General features: G+C 57.4%; 1 protein-coding gene across 2 annotated transcripts in view; it reads right to left on the reverse strand.

Moving 5' to 3' along the window:
• ADAMTS10 (ADAM metallopeptidase with thrombospondin type 1 motif 10) overlaps positions 1–16,497 on the reverse strand; it is a 65,463-nt gene extending 48,966 nt beyond the window's left edge. Inside the window, exon 1 of one of the 2 annotated variants that reach the window (XM_064175122.1) lies at positions 15,490–16,497. The gene's annotated coding sequence lies outside the window, so the exon portion shown is untranslated. The remainder of the gene's footprint in view (positions 1–15,489) is intronic. The other variant, XM_064175121.1, reaches the window with a different exon arrangement.
• Between the last annotated feature and the right edge of the window lie 2,028 nt (positions 16,498–18,525).

Below are 18,525 nucleotides of genomic sequence, written 5' to 3' on the forward strand. Positions count from 1 at the left end.
GGCAAGAGGATGGGGCCGGACTCTGCTCAGTGGTGCCCAGAAATGGGACAAGAGGCAATAGGCTCAGGGCCATATCAAGATTGACCTTTAATGTCCCCAGGGATGGAGCCTCAACCACCTCCCTGGGCAGCCTGTTCCAGTGTCTCCCCACCCTCACTGTGTAGAACTGCCTCCTGCTGTCCAACCTCTCCATGGTCTGGTATGGGAGACTCTGCTCTGGCAGGGGAGTTGGACTGGATGAGCTGTGGAGGTCCCTTCCAGCCCCTGACATTCTGTGACTCTGTGGGAGGTTCTTGTGCCCCTGTGCTCAGCACTGCTCAGGCCACTCCTGCAGTGCTGTGTCCAGTTCTGGGCTCCTGAATTGCAGAGAGATGTTGAGGTGCTGGAAGGTGTTTGGAGCAGGGCAGCAAGGCTGGGGAGGGGCCTGGAGCAGAGCCCTGTGAGGAGAGGCTGAGGGAGCTGGGGGGGTGCAGCCTGCAGCAGAGGAGGCTCAGGGCAGAGCTGATTGCTGCCTGCAGCTGCCTGCAGGGAGGCTGTAGCCAGGTGGGGTTGGGCTCTGCTGCCAGGCAGCCAGGGCCAGAAGAAGGGGCCCCAGGCTGAAGCTGTGGCAGGGCAGGTTGAGGCTGGATGTGAGGAGGAAGTTGTTGTCAGAGAGAGTGATTGGCACTGGAATGGACTGCCCAGGGAGGTGGTGGAGTGGCTGTGGCTGGAGGTGTTGAAGCCAAGCCTGGCTGGGGCACTTAGTGCCATGGTCTGGTGATGGGACAGGGCTGGGGGATAGTTTGGACTGAATGAGCTTGGAGCCCTCTTCAAACCTGCTTCATTCTGATTCCAACTCTGCCCTGCTCCAGTTTCAAACCCTTGCCCCTCTAACATTGCCCTCCCCCCAGCCTTCCTGTAGGTCCCCATCAGATATTAAAATGCACCTCCAAGGTCTCCCTGGAACCTTCCCTTCTCCAGGCTGAACGGCCCTGAGCTCTCCCACCCAGGAGGATGCTGAGAGCAGCAGCACTGTGGCTCTCTGAGGCTATGCCTAGCTGGGCACAGAGGGGTCAGAGGCAGGACCGCAGCAATGCACAGCCAAGCTGCTGCCTGCCTGCTCCCTGCAGGGCTGCAGGAAGTCAGCTGGAAAAGAGGGAGGTGGTGACCTGCCAGCCCTGCCTGCAGCAGCCCTCTCCTCAGTCAGCGTTTTTCAGCATCTATTAAAGGCTGAGATTCCAGCTTCTAACTCCTGTCATGGCTCCAAGGTCTGTGGACAGAAAGCTGCTCAGCTGAAGTGTATTTTCTCCTGGGCTTCACACTGCTAATTTCCCCTTGTTTCCCAGCTGTTGAACTCAGCTTCCTCAGGGCTCTCCTGATTTGCTGTCCCTTCCTCAGCCTCTCCACGACCCTGAGCTGTGCCAGTCACCGCTGGTGCCTTTTGTGTCCCATTCTCCCCTTCAGCCCTAGCTCCTCTAAACGAAGGGCTGGGGAGAGGGCTGCAGGCACCCAAGACCCTTCAAGCCCCAAGCTTAGGTGGGGGAAGGAGGGAACTTTGGAGCAGCACAACTGTCAGGAATCACAGCTGCAAAATTCCCACCCGCAGGGCTGCGATGCCTCCAGCAAGGCGAACCTGGCCCCTTCCCAGCAGAGCTTCACCTCCCAGGCCCTTCCCTGCAGGAGAAGCCCCCCACACACACACCCCCACTCCATCCCACTGGGGAGCAGCAAGCAGGAGCAGTTTGGCCTCCACAGCTCCTCAATACCTACAAACTGTTCCATAACCTCACTTTGCAGATGGTTTGTTTGGCGAGCGGGCAGGGGCGGACATGCCCCAAGGAGCCCAAAGCCCACGCTGAGGGCAGTGGGGATGGAAGGGGCCACGGAGAGGACTTGGGGCACGAAGTGACCTCTCTGCTCTCGTGCCTCCTTCCACTGGGCCTTGTCCCAATCTGCTCCTTCCCAAGGAATTCGTTGTCCTTGGCAGCAGCCCGCGGGCGGCCGCCGCTGCTGCCGTCCCCTGCGCCAAGGTGGCTTGAGCCGCCCTGAACCCGTGGGCAGCAGGGACCAGGATGAAGGGGAGCTAAAGGGAGGAGGAGGAGGAGGAGGAGGAGGAAGAGAAGGAGGAGGAAGAGGAGGAGGAGGAGGAGGAGGAGGAGGAGGAGGAGGAGGAGGAGGAGGAGGAGGAGGAGGAGGAGGAGGAGGAGGAGGAGGAGGAGGAGGAGGAGGAGGAGGAGGAGGAGGAGGAGGAGGAGGATGCCACAGCTGTGTGGCTTCAAGGTCACATCTTCCCGAGCTGAAAAGGGGGGGGGGGGGGGGGGGGGGGGGGGGGGGGGGGAGGTTTGCAAACTGGAGCTGGGCTAAAGCAGAAAGGAGAAGAGAAGCAAAAGCAGAGCAGATGACAACTGTTACTAATTCCAACATCGGGGCTGCAGACAGAATTCCCTGAAAGCCTGGCTTGGCCGGAGAGAGAAAGCTTTATGGGAAGGTAATAGGAAGCAGATGGGCTCCACTAGGGGCCAAGAGGAAGGTTCAAGGTGCCTCCTAGTGCAAAGAAAAGGAATTTAACTGCTTTTTAAAGATGCAGGGCCCGGCAGCTTCCAGGTTTCTCGTCCAGCTTTTGCACGGGATGAGCTCAGGTGTCCTTTTCCTTAGGTTTTAGGGAGGTGGGGTTGAGAGAGAAATGCAAACACAGATTGCTGCTTCCAGCTTGCCCTGGTGGGAGGAAATGCTCGCAGGGCACTCCCCTGCCTTCCCCCACCCCCCACCCCAGCCCTTCCACTGTCATCTCCTCTCTTCGCAGAGCCTGCGAGCAGCCTCCCACGGCTGCACCACTTCATCCCAGCAGCGTTTCTGGGAGGTGCCATCAGCAAGGGCAGGCTGCCAAACAGCTTGGCCTAGAAGGGTTCCAGGGTTGGGCATCTCCCACCTCTCTGGGCAGCCTGGGCCAGGGTATCACCACCCTCAGCATACAAATGTCTTCCTTCTCTCCAGTCCCAATCTCCCTCTTCTCAGTTTCAGACTATCCCCCCCCTGCCAAGCCTTGTCCTGTCCCAACAGGCTCTGCTCAAAAGCCTGTCCCCAGCTTTCTTCTGGCTCCTTTAAGAACTGAAAAGCCACCAGAAGGTCACCCTGGAGCCTTCTCTTCTCCAGGCTGAACGCTCTCATCTCTCAGCCTGTCCTCACAGCAGAGGGGTCCAGCCCTCAATTAGGTCTCCAACAGGTCCCTGTCCTTCTTCTGCTGAGCTGGAGGGGATGGGTCACAATAGAAAGTAGAAAGCCACCACCTGCCACCCCTGCCTCCTTTCTCTTAAACCCTCCCAAATCACTGCTCCCCACTTCTACCTCCCTCCTCCTCACCACCTCAAGCCAGGTCCCTCCCTCTGGGGCCAGCTCTGCGTTACCCAAGGCAGGTGGGGGCTGGGGGGTGCCGCTGTGTGTGCCAGGTGTGCACAGCCACCACCCCTCACCTCTCAGCAGGTTCCTGCACCTTCCTGAGGCCGAGAGCTCACAGCGCTGCCCCTCCTCAGCCTGCTGCCCTGGGTGATGAGCCCGCTGGTGGATGCAAAGCTTCCTGAGACCTCCTCAGCTTCCAGCAAGAGGCAGCCCTGATACTCCTGAGCAAATATTTGGCTGGATTGCTGAGCTGGAAACATGCTGAGCTGCAGATGGTAGGGCTTGGAGGGGGGGGGGGGCGATGTTTGGGTGAGTTTCTTTTTGCAGTCATCCTGCCAGCAGGACAGGATTTCCACCGGGAAGTCATCTCTCAGCTCCAGAGCAGCAGGATGGGTTCAGCCCAGCAGCGATCGGCTGCGAGCTGCTGCGGGAGCGTTGGCGAAGGGGTTAAAGTCTCTGCTCCGCAGGACCGAAAACAAGAGCTCGAACCTTCAATCTGCTTCGCTTGCTCCAAGCCTGGCCCCTCTGGGGGCACGGCGAGCGAGGAATGAGAAACACGTAGTTATCACTGCTCACCACAACGCAGCAGCCTCCGGCCGCGGGATGCTTCTTGCCTGCACCGCTCCCTGCCTGCACCACTCTCTGCCTGCACCGCTCCCTGCCTGCACCGCTCCCTGCCTGCACCGCTCTCTGCCTGCACCGCTCCCTGCCTGCACCGCTCCTTGCCTGCACCGCTCCCTGCCTGCACCGCTCCCTGCTTGCACCGCTCTCTGCCTGCACCGCTCTCTGCCTGCACCGCTCTCTGCCTGCACCGCTCCCTGCCTGCACCGCTCTCTGCCTGCACCGCTCCCTGCCTGCACCGCTCCCTGCCCTGCACCGCTCCCTGCCTGCACCGCTCCCTGCCTGCACCGCTCTCTGCCTGCACCGCTCCCTGCCTGCACCGCTCCTTGCCTGCACCGCTCCCTGCCTGCACCGCTCCCTGCTTGCACCGCTCTCTGCCTGCACCGCTCCCTGCCTGCACCGCTCCCTGCCTGCACCGCTCTCTGCCTGCACCGCTCCCTGCCTGCACCGCTCCCTGCCCTGCACCGCTCCCTGCCTGCACCGCTCTCTGCCTGCACCGCTCCCTGCCTGCACCGCTCCTTGCCTGCACCGCTCCTTGCCTGCACCGCTCCCTGCCTGCACCGCTCCCTGCCTGCACCGCTCCTTGCCTGCACCGCTCCCTGCCTGCACCGCTCTCTGCCTGCACCGCTCCCTGCCTGCACCGCTCTCTGCCTGCACCGCTCTCTGCCTGCACCGCTCTCTGCCTGCACCGCTCTCTGCCTGCACCGCTCCGCAGCAACCCTTTCGGCCCCCTCCTTGCCACCCGCTCCGGGCTGCTTCTGGAGCAAGGGCAAGGAGCATCAGGAATGGTGTGGCCAGCAGGAGCAGGGAGCTCATTCTGCCCCTGTGCTCTGCACTGCTTAGACCACACCTTGAGTGCTGTGTTCAGTTCTGGGCCCCCCAGTTTAGGAGGGACATTGAGATGCTTGAGCGTGGCCAGAGAAGGGCAATGAGGCTGGGGAGAGGCCTTGAGCACAGCCCTACGAGGAGAGGCTGAGGGAGCTGGGATTGGTTAGCCTGGAGAAGAGGAGGCTCAGGGCAGACCTTATTGCTGTCTACAGCTACCTGAGGGGAGGTTGTGGCCAGGAGGAGGTTGCTCTCTTCTCTCAGGTGGCCAGCACCAGAACGAGAGGACACAGCCTCAGGCTGCCCCAGGGGAAATTTAGGCTGGAGGTGAGGAGAAAGTTCTTCCCTGAGAGAGTCATTGGCCACTGGAATGGGCTGCCCAGGGAGGTGGTGGAGTCGCCGTCCCTGGAGCTGTTCAAGGCAGGACTGGACGTGGCACTTGGTGCCATGGTCTGGCCTTGAGCTCTGTGGTAAAGGGTTGGACTTGATGAGCTGTGAGGTCTCTTCCAACCTTGGTGATACTGTGACACTGTGATACTGTGATACTTGAATGCAGCCCACCCTGCCTGGAGAGCCTGCTGCAGCTCACCCTGTGTGTGGTTCCCTGCAGACACCCAGCCCAGTGCCTTGAGGGGTCTGCTTTGGAGCTTGCCCGCAGCCAGAGCTGTTGCTGTATCCCTGTCAACACAGGATCCCAGGATGTCAGGGGTTGGAAGGGAACCAAAGAGATCATCCAGTCCAAGCCCCCTGTCAGAGCAGCACCATCCAATCCAGCTCAGGGCACACAGGAACACATCCAGACAGGCCTGCAAAGGCTCCACACAAGGACACTCCACAACCTCTCTGGGCAGCCTGTGCCAGGGCTCTGGGACCCTTCCAGACAAGAAGTTGCCCTTGTGCTGAGCTGCAACCTCCTGTGCTGCAGCTTCCATCCACTGCTGCATGTCCTGTGCCAGGGAGCAGTGAGCAGAGCCTGTCCCCCCCTCCTGACCCCCAGCCCTCAGAGAATGACAGACATTGATTCAATCCCCTCTCAGTCTTCTCTTCTGCAGCCTAAGCAGCCCCAGGGCCCTCAGCCTCTCCTCAGCAGGCAGTGCTGCAGTCCCCTCATCATCCTCAGAGCCCTCCCTTGGACTCTCTCCAGCAGATCTCTGTCCCTCTTCAACTGGGGAGCCTCAAACTGAAGGCAGTGCTCAAGATGAGGTCTCAGCAGGGCAGAGGTGGAGGAGAACCTCCCTGGCTCTGCTGGACACACTCTTCCCAATACATCCCATTAGCCCTCATGGCCCCCAGGGTGCATTGCTGAGCCCTACAAACCCCAGCCCCATCCAAAGGCAACTTGGGAAATCCGAACTGCTGCTGCCCATCTGAGCCTGAGAGGCAAAGAGTCTGAGCCCAGGTCTCCAGCCCCCTGCTGGCTGCCAGGGTGAGCAGGGGGTCACCCTCACTGCCCTCTCCCCAGCTGGCTGCTGTGCTCCAGGCTGCGCTGGAGCCGGGCACACCCTCCAGGCCTTTGTGCAAGCAACTTCAGAGGGCTTTGGGCTCCCTCCAGGACTGTGTGGGAGTGGACTAGGTTTGGGCTTTGCCTTTTTTTCTTCCCCCCCCCCCTCTTTCAAACACAAGAATTGTTTTACAGCTGAGCCTATCCCCTGCCAGGGTAGTGAGGCAAGGACTGAGTTGCCCCTTTGCTCCTCTCCGAAATCCAGTGGGATCTTGAATTTCACCTGCCCAAGGGGCAAAAGAAACCCAGAGGCCAGGGAGGGAGAGGGGAGAGCTGAGAGCTCCAACCTCTCTCTGACAGCAGCTGCTTTGCTTTCTGGAAATCCTATCTCTGTGTTACATAAGGACCTGGCCCTATCTGGGGTCACTGCACCGCTGCGAGTGTGGCAAACTGCTCCCAGCTCCTCCACAGCAAAGCAGGAGAGATGAACCAGCTGGTAGCAGGAGCAAGGGAGGGCTGTCCAGCAAGGGGCAGTGCCCCAAACCCAGCTGCTAGACCAAACAGCCTCAGCCAGGTGTAAAGTGGCCACTGAGCAAGCCCCAACGCTCCCAGTCCTGGACTTCTTTTGCTTTAAGGAGAGGTCTCCCCCAAGCAGGTCTGCTTTCAGACGGCACTTATGCAACAGCTTGGAGCTGCTCCCTGTGACCCAGACTTGCTGGCCCCCTGCCACTGCTCTCCTTGCTGGCTTCAGCCCTGCACAAAACACTGGAATTAAACAGACGACCAAGCAGTCATTAAAAGCAAGTTCATCTGCCCTGCCATGCAGTCACACACGCAGGGCTTGGAAGGGACCTCTGAAGATCAGCTCCTCCAACCCCCTCCCCCCTGCTAGAGCAGGGTCACTTAGGGCAGGCCACACAGGAACACGTCCAGGAGAGTTTGGAACCTCTCCAGAGCCAGAAGACTTCACCACCTCTCTGGGCAGCCTGCTGCAGGGCTCTGCCATCCTCGAAGTGAAGAAGTGGCAAGCACAGAACAAGGGGGAATGGCTTCAAGCTGAGGCTGGGGAGGTGGAGATTGGACATCAGGAAAAGGCTTTTCACAGAGGGAGTGGAATGAGCTGCCCGGGGAGGTGGTGGAGTCACCCAGCCTGGATGTGCTTCAGGGTGGTTTGGATGTGGTGCTCAGGGAGATGGTTTAAGGTGAATCTTAGGTAGGCTTCTAGGTTGGACTTGGTGATCCTGAGGGGCTTTGCCAAGCTGGGTGTTGGTGAGGGTGGGCACAAGCATGCAGAGCAGGACTGCAGCTCTGGGTGTGTGTGGCTGTGCACAGGGACACACCTGCCTGCACCAGGATGTGCACTGCCTGCACAGTTGGGTACCCACACCATCATGCACCACCCCATGCCATCATGCACCACCTATGCCTTTGGATATGCCAGGCAGGGATGTTGGCTTGAGAGAAGGAATCATGGAATGGTTTAGGTTGGAAAGGAGCTCAAAGTTCAGCCAGTTCAAACCCCTTGCCATAGGCAGAGACACCTCCCACTAGAACTGGTCACTCAGGGCCTCATCCAGCCTGGTCCTGAACACCTCCAGGGAGGTTGTGGAGCACAGAAGCACAGAATGGGATCTGCAGGCAGTGTGAGCAAGAGCAAGGGGACCCCTACCATGAAATCATAGCACCATAGAATCAAGCAGGTTGGAAGAGACCTCCAAGCTCACCCAGTCCAACCTAGCACCCAGCCCTGTCCAGGCAACCAGACCATGGCACCAAGTGCCTCAGCCAGGCTTTTCTGATCACCCTGCTCATGCAAAGCAGCTCACAACAGGGAGCACTCACAGACCCCAAACCACATTAGGAGACTCCAAACCACGTTAAGAGACCCCAAACCACATGGAGGAACATACCAGGGAAGCTCTGCAGGGGGATGAAATCTTGCAGACCACATCGAGCTGTGGACTCCCTCCAGCCCTTCAGGACCTGGAAGATCTCTGCAGATCGTTTCCAGGCTGCAGCTCTCTTAAGCAAGCTCAGAAAGTTTATGAGCCCTTCTTCCCCTCCTTGCAGGTTCTCTGTTCAGGCAAACAGATGGCCCAGATGGTTTGGATTTGGGGGGGGATGGCAGAAATATGCCGACTCACAGGCACATGTGGCCTCCTAACAAGCAGGCTGTGGTCCAGAGGCCACCAAGTGCATTTCTCCCTGGGCCTGGCTGTGGAGGAGCTGCCTCATCTCCTAGCCAGAAAATGCAGAGCTGCTAACCCTGGTGGGGCTGAACTCATCTCTGGCACTTTGGGCTCGACTGGAAGCTGCTCTGGGGTGAGGCTCAGTGGAGGCTGGTGGCAGGCAGGCAGCAGGGAGCTTCATGGAATCACAGGGCTGGGGAAGCTGGAAGTGACCTTGGAGATCAGCAAGTCCAACTGCTCAGCCAGAGCTCACAATGCCACCACTGCCACCAAACCACATCCATGGGGCTCTGAAACCCCTCCAGGGGTGGAGACTCCACTGCCTCCCTGGGCAGGCTGAGCCAGTGAAAGAAAGCTGGGGAGGGACTTTTTAGGCTGCAAGAGAGTGAGAGGACTGGGGGGGGGGGGGGGGGATGGAGCAAAGCTGGAGGTGGGCAGAGTCAGACTGGATGTTAGGAAGAAGTTGTTGAGCAGGAGAGTGGTGAGAGCCTGGCAGGGGTTGCCCAGGGAGGGGGTTGAGGCCCCATGGCTGGAGGTGTTTGAGGCCAGGCTGGCTGAGGCTGTGTGCAGCCTGCTCTAGGGTAGGGTGTCCCTGGGCATGGCAGGGGTTGGCACTGCCTGCTCCTTGTGGTCCCTTCCAACCCTGCCTGATTCTATGACTGAAAACCCTTGCTGGGAAGAAATTGTTCCTAATATCCAACCTGAACCTCCCCTGGCACAACCTAAAACCATTTCCCTTTGTCCTGTCACTTGCTGCATGTGAGAAAAGACCAACCCCCACCTGCCTCCTTCCAGGCAGCTGTAGAGGGCAATAAGGTCTCACTTCAACCTTTTTCTTCTAAAGACTAAACCACCTCAGCTCCCTCAGGTGCTCCTCACAGGACTTGTGCTCAAGGCCTTCCACCAGCTGGGTTACTCTTTGGACATGCTCCATCCCCTCTGTGTCCTCACTTCACCTGTTGAGTTCAGCTCAGAAGGATTTGCACAACTGCCCAGGAACAAACTGGTTCTAACTCAACTGACCCTGTGAAAATTAAGCTACAATGGAAGAGTAGGAACCAGAAGAGCAGCAACAGTGCTTTGGAGTGATGACCAGAAGGTAAAGATGCTGAAGAGTCAGGCAGGGCACACCTCAAGCAGTCTTTTCCCAGCCTGGCTGAGTGCAGAACAGCAGCAGTGGAGCAGCCGGATGGAGATCCTGCACTTAACCACAGCTCCTGACATTGCTCCACTCAAGTCATAGAACCACAGACCCATGGAAGAGCTCTTCAAGAGCATTAAATCCAACAGTCATAGAATGAAGCAGGTTGGAAGAGAGCTCCAAGCTCAAACAGCCCAACCTAGCACCCAGCCCTGGCCAACCAACCAGACCATGGCACTCAGTGCCCCAGCCAGGCTTGGCTGCAACACCTCCAGCCACAGCCACTCCACCACCTCCCTGGGCAGCCCATTCCAGTGCCAATCACTCTCTCTGCCAGCAACTTCCTAACAACATCCAGCCTCAACCTGCCCTGCCACAGCTTCAGCCTGGGTCCCCTTCTTCTGGCCCTGGCTGCCTGGCAGCAGAGCCCAACCCCACCTGGCTACAGCCTCCCTGCAGGCAGCTGCAGGCAGCAATCAGCTCTGCCCTGAGCCTCCTCTGCTGCAGGCTGCATCCCCCCAGCTCCCTCAGCCTCTCCTCACAGGGCTCTGCTCCAGGCCCCTCCCCACCCTTGCTGCCCTTCTCCAAACACCTTCCAGCACCTCAACATCTCTCTGCAATTCAGGAGCCCACAACTGGACACAGCACTCCAGGGGTGTCCTGAGCAGTGCTGAGCACAGGGGCACAAGAACCTCCCTTGTCCTGCTGCCCACACTGCTCCTGAGCCAGCCCAGGATGCCATTGGCTCTGCTGCCCACCTGGGCACTGCTGCCTCCTCTGCAGCTCCTCTCTCCCACCACCCCCAGCTCCCTCTCTGCCTGGCTGCTCTCAGCCACTCTGGCCCCAGCCTGCAGTGCTGCTTGGGGTTGTTGTGGCCCAAGTGCAGAACCTGCCCTTGGCCTTGTCCAGTCTCACCCCACTGGCCTCTGCCCACCCATCCAGCCTGGCCAGGTCCCTCTGCAGGGCTCTCCTATGCAGGTGGAGCTAAAAATCACCTTGGCAAAAACTCTCAGTGGACAATCTCGCAGCTGTTCAATTGCTTTGCAGACCTTAACTGATTGCTGCCAGTAACCAAGATGGGAATATTTGCTCTGATGGTGAACCTTTGAAACCTCCTTCAGTGCTGTAGAAGGAGTCTGGATCCAGGTGATTTTTCCATGTTTCCCACTCTCCAATCCCTGCATCAGACTCCACCTGCTTATAATTTCCCAGGATATGTAACTGCTCACCCTGCAAACATCTCCCAGGGCTCAAGAGACCTTTTTGACTTGCTTTCCCCCCCCCTCCAGCACATCTGAGGTGCCACCAGCTGGCTCCCCAGTGAAAACCTGGCAAATTTGGTCCAAATTCTGTTTCTTTTAAGCTCATTTGTGTTCACTTCAGATCCAGGCTAGGACAGGATGTGACAAACACATCCTGGGGTGTTTCTGGCTTAGAATGAACTAATTGCTGGAAACTTGGCAAGAAAAGTGGGATTTGGAGTTGGGGGTTTCAGATAAGCTTTAGAGAAGCGTTTTGGATAGGAACATCCCTTTGGGTGGGCCTGATGCAACCTGCATTGGAAAGACCTCGGTGGAGCTGGGTCCTGTGGGCAGCCGAGCCCCTGGAGCAGGGTTGCAAGTGGTGATGAGCACACTCAGTCCTCTCTGGGTGGCCATCAGAGATAAGAGAGCCTCTCACGTTACAGCTTTGCATGGTGGTACTTAAAAGGCTTCTCCCCTGCCTGGCAGACACTTCCCTGAGGGCTCCACTTCGAGCCCCATCCACTGCTCGTCGGGTTGCGGCTTATCGCGGGTGGGTGGGTGGGGGATGTGTGTGGGGGTCTTTGCCAAGTGAAACAGCTCAGCCCTCAGGTCTTATCTGGGCAAAGGCTGATTTACAGGAGGTGACAGGACCTTGCCCATTCCAGCTGCTTGGGGAATGCAAGTGGAGACGCAGCGCCGGGTGCGGGATGCTCTGGGGGAGCTGAGGAGGAGAGGGGAAGGAGAGGCTGCGGCCGTGGGGCGAAGCAGGAGCGAGGGGGAGCCGAGGATGGAGCAAGCAGAGCGCTCGGCACGTCCCATATATGGAGAAGCTTTGTCGCACTGCAACAACCTCCCGGGAACTGGAGGAAGCTTCCCTGGCAGAGGCATTCCAGGCTAGTCCGGGCAAGGCTGCGGCGAGCAGAGCCCAGGGGAACACCTCTGAGCCGGCTGGGGAATTACCTGGGCGCCGGCAAAGCCTTTCCCCCCTGGGACATTTGGGTTGTTTTATCTTTGAGGGAGGAAGATCACAAATGAACAAAGGCTTCAAAGCTCTCCTTGCTCCCTCATCTACCAGGCACTAGGCCACCTGGGCAAGGCTGTGGCAAGCAGAGCCCAAGGGAACAACTCTGCTCCAGCTGGGGAATTACCTGGGTGCCTGACAAAGCATTTCTCCCCTGGGACATCTGTTCAGGGCTGTGTGTGGGGAAGACCAGAAGTGAACAAAGGCTCCAAAGCTCTCCTTGCTCCCTCACCCACCAGGCACTAGATCATCTGGGCAAGGCTGTGGCAAGCAGAGCCCAAGGGAACAACTCTGCTCCAGCTGGGGAATCACCTGGGTGCCTGACAAAGCATTTCTCCCCTGGGACATCTGTTCAGGGTTGTGTGTGGGGAAGACCAGAAATGAACAAAGGCTCCAAAGCTCTCCTTGCTCCCTCACCCACCAGGCACTAGATCATCTGGGCAAGGCTGTGGCAAGCAAAGCCCAGGGGAGCATCTCTACTCCAGCTGGGGAATTACCTGGGTGCCTCACAAAGCATTTCTCCCCTGGGACATCTGTTCAGGGCTGTGTGTGGGGAAGACCAGAAGTGAACAAAGGCTCCAAAGCTCTCCTTGCTCCCTCACCCACCAGGCACTAAACCCTCACCCTCCAGGCACTACACTGCAGGCTGCCACCACGTGAGCTCCGCTAAGGAGAACATTAATGAAGGGAGCAGGAAAACAGAGCCCTGATGTGGCTGAGCTCCCTCCAGCCAACACAGGCATCGGCATGGAGGGAAACAGGAAAACAAACAGCCCCCGAGGTTCACAGGGGATGGTTTGAACCTGGAAAGTCTCCCTAAAATAAATCTCCATGATGAAATTTTGCCTGAAAGCTGTGGGGGTGCCTGCCCTGGAGAGCAGCTCCAACCACCATGGCTCCCCCCACTCCCCTCTGGGTTGATTTCTTCTCTCTCTGGGTTGATTTCTTCCCCCTCTGGGTCGATTTCTTCCCTCTCTGGGTCGATTTCTTCCCCCTCTGGAAGTTGTTTGCCAAGGTTATTTTATAAACTCCTATCTATTTATAGCACAGCTCCTTCAGCTCTAATGAGATAATCTTCTGGCGTGCCCCCATCACTAATATCTACTTTGATGTTTAAAATAACATCTTCAGAGGGATTGATCTCCTAAGGGAAAAGGGGGGAAAAAAGGCCTTGAAAAGACAAGCAAAGCACAGAAACGAACGATGCGAGCGGTGGGGCTGGCTGCCTGCTGCTGCACACAGAGTTAATGACACCGCAGCTCCTGCCAGGGCAGGCAGTTTGCGATCCTCTGAGCACACCAAGACGGGAGGGGAGAGAAGAAGAGGCACTGGCAGCTGCCGGAGATGGGGAGAGGCAGGGAAAAAGAGGGAGAGGGAGCAGAAGCTGTGTTTATCCTTAGGAATGAGGACAGCAAGGAACGCCTGGATCAGCTGCAAGAGATTCAAGCTGTTGTCTCCTGCAACCCAGAGCTTTGCCTGCAGCAGCTGTGCTGAGGAGGTGGTTTCAGGGCAGCAAAGATGGGCTCTGCTGCCTCAGTGCAACCCAGAGCTTTGCCTGCTAAGGAGATTTCAGGGCAGCAAAGATGGGCTCTGCTGCTTCGGTGCAACCCAGAGCTTTTCCTGCAGCAGCTGTGCTGGGGAGAAGGAGATTTCAGGGCAGCAAAAATGGGCTCTGCTGCCTCGGTGCAACCCAGAGCTTTGCCTGGAGCAGCTGTGCTGGGGAGAAGGAGGTTTCAGGGCAGCAAAGATGGGCTCTGCTGCCTCGGTGCAACCCAGAGCTTTGCCTGCAGCAGCTGTGCTGAGGAGGAGGTTTCAGGGCAGCAAAGATGGGCTCTGCTGCCTCGGTACAACCCAGAGCTTTGCCTGCAGCAGCTGTGCTGGGGAGAAGGAGATTTCAGAGCAGCAAAGATGGGCTCTGCTGCCTCGGTGCAACCCAGAGCTTTGCCTGCTAAGGAGATTTCAGGGCAGCAAAAATGGGCTCTGCTGCCTCGGTGCAACCCAGAGCTTTGCCTGCTAAGGAGATTTCAGGGCAGCAAAAATGGGCTCTGCTGCCTCGGTGCAACCCAGAGCTTTGCCTGGAGCAGCTGTGCTGGGGAGAAGGAGGTTTCAGGGCAGCAAAGATGGGCTCTGCTGCCTCTTGTACAACCCAGAGCTTTGCCTGCAGCAGCTGTGCTGAGGAGGAGATTTCAGAGCAGCAAAGATGGGCTCTGCTGCCTCGGTGCAACCCAGAGCTTTGCCTGCAGCAGCTGTGCTGGGGAGAAGGAGGTTTCAGGGCAGCAAAGATGGGCTCTGCTGCTTCGGTGCAACCCAGAGCTTTGCCTGCAGCAGCTGTGCTGGGGAGAAAGATTTCAGGGCAGCAAAGATGGGCTCTGCTGCCTCGGTACAACCCAGAGCTTTGCCTGCTAAGGAGATTTCAGGGCAGCAAAGATGGGCTCTGCTGCCTCGGTGCAACCCAGAGCTTTGCCTGCTAAGGAGGTTTCAGGGCAGCAAAAATGGGCTCTGCTGCCTCGGTGCAACCCAGAGCTTTGCCTGGAGCAGCTGTGCTGGGGAGAAGGAGGTTTCAGGGCAGCAAAGATGGGCTCTGCTGCCTCGGTGCAACCCAGAGCTTTGCCTGCAGCAGCTGTGCTGAGGAGGAGATTTCAGAGCAGCAAAGATGGGCTCTGCTGCCTCGGTGCAACCCAGAGCTTTGCCTGCTAAGGAGGTTTCAGGGCAGCAAAGATGGGCTCTGCTGCCTCTTGTACAACCCAGAGCTTTGCCTGCAGCAGCTGTGCTGAGGAGGAGATTTCAGGGCAGCAAAGATGGGCTCTGCTGCCTCGGTGCAACCCAGAGCTTTGCCTGCTAAGGAGGTTTCAGGGCAGCAAAGATGGGCTCTGCTGCCTCGGTACAACCCAGAGCTTTGCCTGCTAAGGAGGTTTCAGGGCAGCAAAGATGAGCTCTGCTGCCTCGGTACAACCCAGAGCTTTGCCTGCTAAGGAGGTTTCAGGGCAGCAAAGATGGGCTCTGCTGCCTCTTGTACAACCCAGAGCTTTGCCTGCAGCAGCTGTGCTGAGGAGGAGGTTTCAGGGCAGCAAAGATGGGCTCTGCTGCCTCGGTGCAACCCAGAGCTTTGCCTGCAGCAGCTGTGCGGAGGAGAAGGAGGTTTCAGGGCAGCTAAGATGGGCTCTGCTGCCTCTTGTACAACCCAGAGCTTTGCCTGCTAAGGAGGTTTCAGGGCAGCTAAGATGGGCTCTGCTGCCTCTTGTACAACCCAGAGCTTTGCCTGCAGCAGCTGTGCGGAGGAGAAGGAGGTTTCAGGGCAGCTAAGATGGGCTCAGCGCAGCGCAGCGGCGCCGGGAGGGAGGCGAAGCAGGCGAGCGCCGCTGCCTGCCCGCAGCCGCTGCCTTGAAACACAACCCCTGGCCCCGCATGGAAACTCTGAATGTTGGAGCAGGGCGAACAGGGTTTTCATTCTCAGAAATGTGGTGGGGTTTGGGTGGTTTTTTCTTTGCCAGTGTGCAGTGCTCTTCGGGCTCCTTCCTTCTCCAGGGAGAAGGTTTTGATTTCAAAGAGCATTTCCCCTGCCCTCCACCTCCAGACCACCCCCACTCCAACCTCAAAAGAGCCTCCGATGGGAAAAGGAAAGAGTGTTTTACCTTTCTGAGTGTTTTTCCTCTTCTTTCTTCTTCTTTTCCCCTCCTCCTTTAATTCCTTCAGCTTTTTTCTTTCTTAGTTGATGTTTCCTTTTTGTCGCTTTTTTTTTTTTTCCCTCCCTTTTCCCCCAACAGCAGCCAAAAAAATAACAATAAATCTTCTCTCTCTTCCTTCTCAAGTCCTGTGCGTGTCAGAAAGTTTCCAGGCTGAGGGTTTTATGTCGCCTGCCTCAATAAGCTTTCTTCTGTCAGACCCAAGGCAGCGCTGGAGCTAAAGGGCTTCGCTTCAAAAGTCTCCTTTCAGGAAGTGAGCAGTAATAAGAGAGCAGCTCGGGAGGCAGCATGTAGAGGGGCTGCTCAAAAAGGGAAAACACCAAAAAAAAAAAAAGGGGGAAAGGAAAAGAAAAAAAAAAGAGAGAAAAAAAAAAAAAAACAAAGAGAGAAGGAAAAAAAAAAAAAACCCAAAGGGAGAAGGAAAAAAAAAGGAGGAAAAAAATTAAAAGGAAAAAAAAAAACTTAGCTCAGAGATTTTGCCAGGATTAGGCAAGGAGGAGGGAGGGAGGGGGGGAAAAAAAAGTTAAAAAGTAAATAAAAGCCTCAAAAATGTCCAAAGCTACAGGGCTGGGGGAGGGCCGCCCTGGCTGTGACATCACCGCAGCAGGCAGGGCTTGCCCGCAGCGGTATAAAGCTTGTGGGTGAAGAAGGAGCAGGCAGAGCTCAGAGGAGATCCTCCCCTGACTGATCGAACAGCCCAAAGAGAGAGAGAAAGCAGAGGGGAGCAGGCAGAGCTCAGAGGAGATCCTCCCCTGGCTGATCGAACACCCCAAAGAGAAAGAGAAAGCAGAGAGGAGCAGGCAGAGCCCAGAGGAGATCCTCCCTGGCTGATCAAACAGCCCAAAGAGTGCAGAGAGGAGCAGGCAGAGCCCAGAGGAGATCCTCCTGGCTGATCAAACAGCCCAAAGAGTGCAGAGAGGAGCAGGCAGAGCCCAGAGGGGATCCTCCCTCTGCTCCCACCCTTCATTTTAACCGTGGCCTTCAGAGTGCTCTGATGGGAGGCAGCTGAGCTCTGCTGCCAGCTGAAGGAGCTCTCCAGTTCGCTGGTGTTGGAGGGAGGCACTGGCAGGGGCTGCCCAGGGAGGTGATGAGGTCCCCACCCCTGGAGGCTAGGGGCCATGGTTTGGTGGCCATGCTGGGGTTGGCTTGCTGGTTGGACTCTATGATCTTAGAGGGCTTTTCCCACTCCATGCTTCTCTGAGCCCTTTCCCTCCCCAGGCACATCATATTTGCAGCTCTTGGGCTGCCATCATTGCTCCTGTGCTGCTGGCACTGTGGAGTGTCCCCCAAGAGGACAAAGCACTCCTAAAGCAAAGGATAAACACTGCGAGGGCTCCAATGCTGCCTGCTGGAAAACAAAGCCCTCTCAGGATACACCAAAACAATAAGCAGCAAGAAAGGGCAGGAGCTCATTTCCTCCTTCCTTCTGAAGTCACCTTCTGAGATTGGAGAGCTGGTAGCAAAAGGAGCCCTTCCAGGCTGCCCTGTGCTGCTGGGCACCAGAGAGGGGCACCAGGAGCGGACAGCAGCATGAGGAGCTCCTGAGCCCAGCTCTGGGGACAGGCAGACTCCAAAAACCATCCTCAGAGAGTCCTTTAGAATCATAGAATACCTGAAAGGGAGCTCTAGAAGTGACCAAGTGCAGCTCCCCTGCAGTCAGGAGGTTTGCTTTGGGAGGATCTGAAGGAAGAGTAAGAGGATCACTGGGGAGAGCTTTCAGCTCCCTGCTGAGACCCCAATTTGAGCACTGCCTTCAGTTTGGGGCTCCCCAGTTGCAGAGGGACAGGAACTGCTGGAGAGAGTCCAAGGGAGGGCTGTGAGGATGAGGAGGGGACTGCAGCACTGCCTGCTGAGGAGAGGCTGAGGGCCCTGGGGTTGCTTAGGCTGCAGAAGAGAAAACTGAGAGGGGATTGAATCAATGTCTGTCAATCTCTGAGGGCTGGGGGTCAGGAGGGAGGACAGGCTCTGCTCACTGCTCCCTGGCACAGGACAAGCAGCAGTGGATGGAAGCTGCAGCACAGGAGGTTGCAGCTCAGCACAAGGGCAACTTCTTGTCTGGAAGGGTCCCAGAGCCCTGGCACAGGCTGCCCAGAGAGGTTGTGGAGTGTCCTTGTGTGGAGCCTTTGCAGGCCTGTCTGGATGTGCTCCTGTGTGCCCTGAGCTGGATTGGATGGTGCTGCTCTGGCAGAGGGGTTGGGCTGGATGATCTTTTGGGTCCCTTCCAACCCCTGACATCTGTGATCCTGTGACAGAGAGACTCCAAAACCATCCTGAAGGAGGCTTTTAGAATCACAGAGTACTTGGAGTCATAGAATACTTCAAAGGTCACCCAGTCCAGCTCCTCTGCAGTCAGTAGAGTGTCTGAAGAGGAATAAGAAGGTCACTGGGGGAAGCTGTCAGCTCCCTGAACCTCAGATGGCTTTGCCCAGCAGTAGATAGCAAGGGGAGGTTGTGGGAGGCAGCTGGAGGCTCTGCAGCCCTGTGAAGCATGGCATGGATGCCAGGCCTGGAGGACAGCCAGGCTGCTCCAGACTGTGTGTCCTGCTGTGGCCCTTCTAGGTACAGTCACTGCCAAAGCCACAGGATCCAGCCTGGCACCCTGAGCAGCCAGGGCTGTTGGCAATGCTGCTGGGTGCCACCCAGGCTGACCTAGCACTTAGTCTGTAACCAGTAGATGAGAACAGAGGGAGAAAAAGCCACAAAGATCTGGGCAGCAAAACGTCCTGATCAGATGCTGCTCATGGTCAGGCTAAGGAAAGGGATTGGAAGAGGAGCAAGAAGCTCTTTGTGTCCAGAGAAGGGCAGCAAGACACCTTCCAGCACCTCAGCATCTCTCTGCAATTCAGGAGCCCAGAGCTGGACACAGCACTCCAGGGGTGTCCTGAGCAGTGCTGAGCACAGGGGCACAAGAACCTCCCTTGTCCTGCTGCCCACACTGCTCCTGAGCCAGCCCAGGATGCCATTGGCTCTGCTGCCCACCTGGGC

Source organism: Pogoniulus pusillus, chromosome 41, assembly GCF_015220805.1.
Source record: "Pogoniulus pusillus isolate bPogPus1 chromosome 41, bPogPus1.pri, whole genome shotgun sequence".
Lineage (NCBI taxonomy): Eukaryota > Metazoa > Chordata > Aves > Piciformes > Lybiidae > Pogoniulus > Pogoniulus pusillus.